Source organism: Hyalella azteca, unplaced genomic scaffold (genome assembly GCF_000764305.2).
Source record: "Hyalella azteca isolate HAZT.00-mixed unplaced genomic scaffold, Hazt_2.0.2 contig2960, whole genome shotgun sequence".
Classification (NCBI taxonomy): Eukaryota; Metazoa; Arthropoda; class Malacostraca; order Amphipoda; family Hyalellidae; genus Hyalella; species Hyalella azteca.
The window spans coordinates 59241-66305 of NW_025933217.1; the positions used below are offsets into that span (position 1 = coordinate 59241).

The following is a 7065-nucleotide window of genomic DNA, read 5'->3' on the forward strand; positions in this document are numbered from 1 at the left end:
CAGGCAAAGTGAGAGGAGTGTGTAGCTCTGCTGTCGTCGTGCGAAAGTGTGCGCCTTGCTCTTCGTCCCTGCAAATGGAATGCTAGAAGTGCCTTTTAACTCTGCCCTGCCGACGCGCCCTCTGACCACTCAACACGGTGAGGCGAGCATTTCCAAGGGCAACTTTAACTGATGCCGATGATTTTCTTGAAAAATAATAGAACATCTTGAGGATATCTAAGATAGCCTATTTATGAAGGCTTTAATTACCGTGGTTGAAGAATTGACTGCAATTTTGTAAGAACGTCCTACGATAAAAGAAAGCTACACAGAAATTTAATTCATGCCAATTGAACAGGAAACATCCAGTTTGTATAATATGTATGCAAAATATTTTTCATTCATAGTGAATGTTAGGGTTATAATATTCTGTCCTAATGACAACTTATGTCGCTGAATATATCCAGTTTGATGAGAGAACTGCAATGCACACATAATTATAAAATATTTGAACTTGTTGCATGTCGGACTTTTCAAATGAAATATTATTTAAGTTTTCTCGTTTACAAGAATTGCGAATGGACATAACATGAAAATTCAACAATTATCCGAAATTAGAATGCAAGATCCTATGGCGCATTGCAGATTCCGAGGCTCAGTAAGGCGCATTGCAGATCCCGAGGCGCAGTAAGGCGCATTGCAGATCTCGAGGCGCAGTAAGGCGCATTGCAGATCCCGAGGCGCAGTAAGGCGCATTGCAGATCCCGAGGCGCAGTAAGGCGCACGGCGCAGCGCTACTTTCACATCACTTTAGCCTGCAGCATCGCGTCGGCCACGCCCCTTTGTTCTGCCAGTCTTGAGTAGGCACATGTAGGCCTCCATCTTGACTGCATGCACATGTAGGCTTTATTTTCATGTAGGCTTTGAGTCTATATATGAACTAATCATGTTCATGTAGGTATGCTGATGATGAAGGCATGTCCAAGAAGGCTTGTAGTTTTAAGTTCCCTGAAAGAGCTATTTTCATCTCAGTGTCATGTCCATGTTGGCAGAAGGGCTATGTAGATCTCATGTGATATTGAACAGGGAACTTTTACTTTTCAGTGTATTACCTTATGTCGATGTAGGATATATGAAATTGTGGACCATGCCCATGTAGGCGTCATGTCCATGTAGGCACCATGTCAATGTAGGCGTTATATTCATGTAGACTTCATACCCATGTATGCCGCTCTAATGTGATCATACCTGCATGCTTGTGAACAGATCCGCTCTCTTATGTCTATGTATAATGTCTATGTATGACCTATGTCTATGTATGACCTATGATCATGCCTGCTGTGTTACGTCGCTATCCACACACCTATGGTCATACCTGAGCTCTTATTTTTATATCTAAATACCTATAGGCTTGTTTCTTCAAACGGTTTCTAGGCATCAATACAATTAACGTGGCAGCAATTATTCATCAATTAGTAATTATTATAAATATTAGTTAATTATTGATTATTATTTTATTAATGATTTTTAATTAACTAAATTATTTATTAATTATAATTAATATTGATTAATTAATTATATTAACTATTCAATTATAATTATTATCGATTGAACAATTAATATTAAGAATTAATTAATTTTAAATTATTACTCAGTTAGGGAGTCATATTCAGTTGGGGAGTCCCGCGTTAAAGAATATCACCGGCAGACCGGCGGCCACGCCGTGTAGAATTCGGACCTCACAGAAGCTGTACGGCCGGCAACATCGATGCGCCTTGAGTAACGATCCTATATTTGCAGCAGCTGCTGTGATATATGGTCCTCAACTGGGGCATTTATTAATATCAGTCAATTGATTTTATTAGTATCCTCAGGGATAATTATTTTGTATAATTAGTAATGGCAATCAACACGTCAGATCGAGCTATTGGACTATGTACCTGACGAGCCTAATATAAGAGTATATAGTAGAGTACCTTCACCCGTTGGTGATGTCATCGAACTTTTAACAGAATGACGACTTCGTCCAAATAATGTAAATATTATTCAATATTAATCTTAATCTTATCCATAGAGAAGTTATTTAGCTTATCGGAAGTTAGAAGTTAGAGAAGCGTCTGCGTGGCAGCGTAGCAAAAAGAAGACCTTGCAAGGAAACAAAAACGTTGTTGAGATGCTATACTTGAAATTTATCGACCCATCACTCACGGAAGAGTATCACCGCATTACCTAGGGAAAAGTTATCGCTGTATTACTAAAGAAAATTGGTCTTCGTTTACCCAGGAAAAAGTTCTCAGTAGATTAATCAGGGTAAATTTGAAGTGTATTACTCGATCAGGGGAAAGGTTTCAGTGTATTACTCAGGGTAAAGTTTTCGGTATATTACTGAGGCTAGAGTTTTCAGTGTATTACTTAGGCTAAAGTTTTCAGGGTATTTATCAGGCTAGAGTTTTCAGTGTATTACTCAGGCTAAAGTTTTCTGAGTATTACTCAGGGTAAAGTTTTCAGTGTATTACTCAGGGTAAAGTTTTCAGTGTATTACTCAGGGTAAAGTTTTCAGTGTATTACTCAGGGTAAAGTTTTCAGTGTATTACTCAGGCTAAGGTTTTCAGTGTGTTACTCAGGGTAAAATTTTCAGTGTATTACTCAGGGTAGCGTTTTCAGTGTATTACTCAGGGTAAACTTTTCAGTGTATTACTCAGGGTAAAGTTTTCAGTGTATTACTCAGGGTAGCGTTTTCAGTGTATTACTNGTAGACCCAGATAATCTGCAGTAGACCCAGATAATCTGCAGTAGACCCAGATAATCTGCAGTAGACCCAGATAATCTGCAGTAGACCCAGATAATCTGCAGTAGACCCAGATAATCTGCAGTAGACCCAGATAATCTGCAGTAGACCCAGATAATCTGCAGTAGACCCAGATAATCTGCAGTAGACCCAGATAATCTGCAGTAGACCCAGATAATCTGCAGTAGACCCAGATAATCTGCAGTAGACTCAGATAATCTGCAATAGACCCAGATAATCTGCAGTAGACCCAGATAATCTGCAGTGTGGCGTGCTTTAACTAAGCTACGTGGCATAGCTGCCGTCACGTAAGTCACGTGGCACGTCACGTAAGTCACGTGTCACGTCACGTAAGTCACGTGTCACGTCAGGTCAGCGGCCGCTGGCGGGGGCGGCGTGACGTGAGCGCCGCTGTCTTGAGCGAGGCCTTGACGCGGGGGAGGGGGGCGGATAGACGGATGAACGATGGTGGAGGGGAAGAATAGAACGGGGAGATAGAGGAATAAAGGGAGCAAAGCAAAGAGAGAGTAAAGAGTCTGTAAAGAAAAGTTGGGTAAATTGAGCATGAGAGAATGGCATAGAAGGAGTAAGGGAAGGGAGCAAAGAGTGAGTAAGGGAGAGGGGAGTAGAAGGATTATTGGAGCATGCATGGGAGGGGGCCAATGGAGGGGAAGGGATTGCGTTTCGTAACGACACATTCTGTTTCTCTTGTCCAGCCGCGCACTCGTATAGCAATGTTGCCCGCCATGCTAGCATTTCGCGTACGTTCGGTCGATACGTGCGAATATGGCCAGTGGTTATGGTTCAGAGTACCGAGATTGGAGCAGAGTTGTGTTGGTGGTTTGATCTTAGCTACCTGCGAGAGTTCTGGTCTAAAGCATCGAGGTTACCGGGCGGTTTTCAGCAAAGCGAAATTGAAATAGTAAATTGCATGTTCGATACCGCAAAGAAACATTAAATATTCTGCGATGTTGGGAATCGGCGATCGATCTAACAGCCTTATGCTGACACCTTTAACAATTCCATACTATAACCGAAGTACAAGTTCTGCAATGATTGGAGTTCTACAATTATTTTAAGCTCTACGAAAATCCGGAGTCCAGCATTTACGTTCCAGGCATAAAATTTAATCGAAGAAATCATTATGGCCATTGTGTTATTATGACCATCGTATTAAGAATTTGCCATAACTTGATCGATGCCGAGCTAAGAATATAAATTGAAGGAAAAGAAGGATAACAGGATAGAGCAGCGTCAATTATGAAGATATTCATTGTGAAATTTTTGACATCCCGTCGACACGAGATATGAAGAAATTGATATATCTTATAATTGAAAATATATGCACAGATGCAACGTTTCTTTGAACAATTTCCGGGAGTTTAAAAAGTGGCCAATTTTCTTTTTTTAGAATGCCACGAGATAAACTGTTCATTGCAATGTGTTTAGCTCTACAGTTACTCGCACGAGTTCCCGCAAAACGTTCAGGATGCCGGAGTAGTTAGTAGCTTGGTCACGTCATGGTTTCTACCAGCCAAACTTTCTCTAAATGAAATCGAACCTCATACTCTCAGCAGAATGAATGGGGCTTTGTCCAAATAGGGATGCAATTTTTGCCCCTGTATAAATCATCCTGACCCAGTGAGAAAGGACGTTTGAGTGCTATAGGATCAAATTATGGCACTATTTACACACCATAAAAGACCCAAACATTTTATAAACGTAGGCACTTAATCGGCGGCCTGTCTTCAATCACTCACCGAAGAAGCGTCTATGAATTTTAAGAACGATTTCGAATATCTTTTCTTTAAAGTGCGAAGTCGAATGTTTTTTTTTGTGGTCAAAAACTTAAATTCACGCGAAAAATTCTTTCTAACAATATAAATTAGCTCGAAAAATTCGAAGATCGTAAATTTTCGGCGAGCAGACATGCCACGATATGGTGCATTACGACATGCCACGGATGGTGCACTACGGCAGTTTCATATCCCTTATGAAATTGATGTAAAAAATTAAAGTAAATCGTTACGTTTAAGTCAAAGTGACGTCTAGTTTTTGTATCTCGAAGCTAAATGTCGAAAAGATTGTTTCTGAAAAGAAAATAATTATTACAGTTTATTAATATTGACACTGTGTGTTTATATGACCTTACGTGGAAGTTTAATAGCTGCTGACTAAAAGGAATTTAGGAACGGACTTCACTATACACATATCCGTGTATCTGGAAGTGAGTGTAAGTAAACACGTTCGTATGTTATAGGAAGTGACCACGTTGGTGTGAGTGGAAGTAAACACGTTCGTATGTTATAGGAAGTAACCACGTTGGTGTGAGTGTAAGTAAACACGTTCGTATGTTATAGGAAGTGACCACGTTGGTTATGAGTGTAAGTAAACACGTTAGTATGTTATAGGAAGCGACCACGTAGGTGTGAGTGGAAGTAAACATGTTCGTATGTTATAGGAAGCGACCACGTAGGTGTGAGTGGAAGTAAACATGTTCGTATGTTATAGGAAGTGACCACGTTGGAGTGAGCAGGATGTCTCACTTCCACTGCCTGCTCCCTGAAGTGAAAGCTGCACGTTCTGCTTTTTTTTCCTACTCTCGCCGCTAGACACTTTCTTTGCCCTTCAGCGGCCACGGTCTGAATATACTAGCAGCATCCATACCGAGCATCCAGTAATAGTCTTTACTGGAATTTATTAATTTGCTGGTAACTTATTTTACTGGTAATTTATTTATATTTTTTATTTAGTTTATTTATATTTTATAATGTTATTTTACTGGTAATTTGTTCAAACGCGTTCATTATAATTAAGTGAAATTATCATATGGATATAAATATTCCATGAGTATACTTATAGTTTCTCATGTTTCAATTACACTGAAATTATTAACCATGATAGTTCTGATATACATTGGTCCCGAATTGATATTCTTCACAGTGAAATGCTCGTCATACATAGCTTTTTGTATAACTCGTGAAGTCGATATTTCGAAAAAATTGTTTTCACGACATTTATTTTCATCTTAATAATTTGAAATCATCCTTGTGGCCTCAGTATCCGAATTAAATGGATAGTTTCCAACGTACGTTTCATTTTGTTTTCGCTGATTGGGCGCTTAACTGCTAACGTATTTGAGTATTTGTAAGTCATTGAGTAACTAACTCTTAATTTATTATTTCGGTTCACTGCCGATTCATCATTCCTATCAGTTTTTAATATTCGCTTATCATTCCTGTTCGTTCGAAGTCGCTGCTCCTACTCGACACAACACGAACTCAAGAATTAACTGAAAATCTTCTAACTGTCGTGTATCATAATTGAATTTTTATTAGAAAATTATGAGTTGAGTTGCTATCAATTAAATGTAGCCAGGAAAATTTCGAATGATTAAATGAGCTGAAAAAAGTAGGCTGTTCTCAACCAGGCCGCTCTTCCATCTGCCGTCGAAACGAAGACGGCAAGTTTCAGCTGTGTGTTCAGTTTTGAAGTCAAGTTTCAGCTGTGGTCGAGAGCGGACGCTCGTGTTTTGCGGTCCCAGATTTTCAACTTTTAACTTTAACTGTGCCGTTTTCGGAACTCTTTTTGCATTGTTTTTATGATCCGTGTCAGTGAATGACTGAATTTTCAGTGAAGTCAGTAAAAGAGAGTGCAAATAGAAAAAAAAGCCTATAGTAAAAGTGTTTCCATCTGAAATAACGCGATCTCGAGTCAGCGAGGGACGCAAACAGACCAGGCGAGGGCAACGTGCAGCACTGCCCCGCCAGCGTAGAACAATAGAGCCCTTGTTTCTGTGGCCAAGCTACCTCCTCTACCCTGACAAGAGTCCTAAACCAGAAAATGAACTCTTTCTAAAAACAGAACATTTAAAACTATTGCCATCTCTATGAACCAAAGTTTTTACAAAGTCTCTCTCAGTTTTTACAGTTTCTGTACCTCTAGGTTTAAAATAAATTCTGTGAAGACATTGTTGTCCCGAGCTTTTAGAGTTTGTTCAAGCTATGTGTTTTTACATGACGAATTTGTATTTCTCAAAGAGTTTTTTCGCAACAACGGCTATTCATCTTTTCTTATTGACAAACTCATTTCACATTTGGCCCGTCCCTCAGAAAAATTTACCTGTCCTTTCCTTATTTCGGCCACCAATCCGAACGTATGAAAATTGATATCCAAAGGCTTCTCTCGGAATATTTCATCGGTATAGAGTTCAATATTATTTTGGTAAATAAATTTACAATAGGTTCTTTTTTCAATTACAAAGATAGACTTCCTTTAGCATCTAGGTCTTCTCTGGT

General features: G+C 39.3%; 1 protein-coding gene across 1 annotated transcript in view; it reads left to right on the forward strand.

The window, feature by feature from the left end:
• LOC108681426 (mucin-5AC) overlaps nucleotides 1–7065 on the forward strand; it is a gene marked incomplete in the record, with an annotated part of 40712 nt that continues 33647 nt past the window's right edge. The window contains 1 exon segment of the mRNA XM_018170452.2: nucleotides 1–137.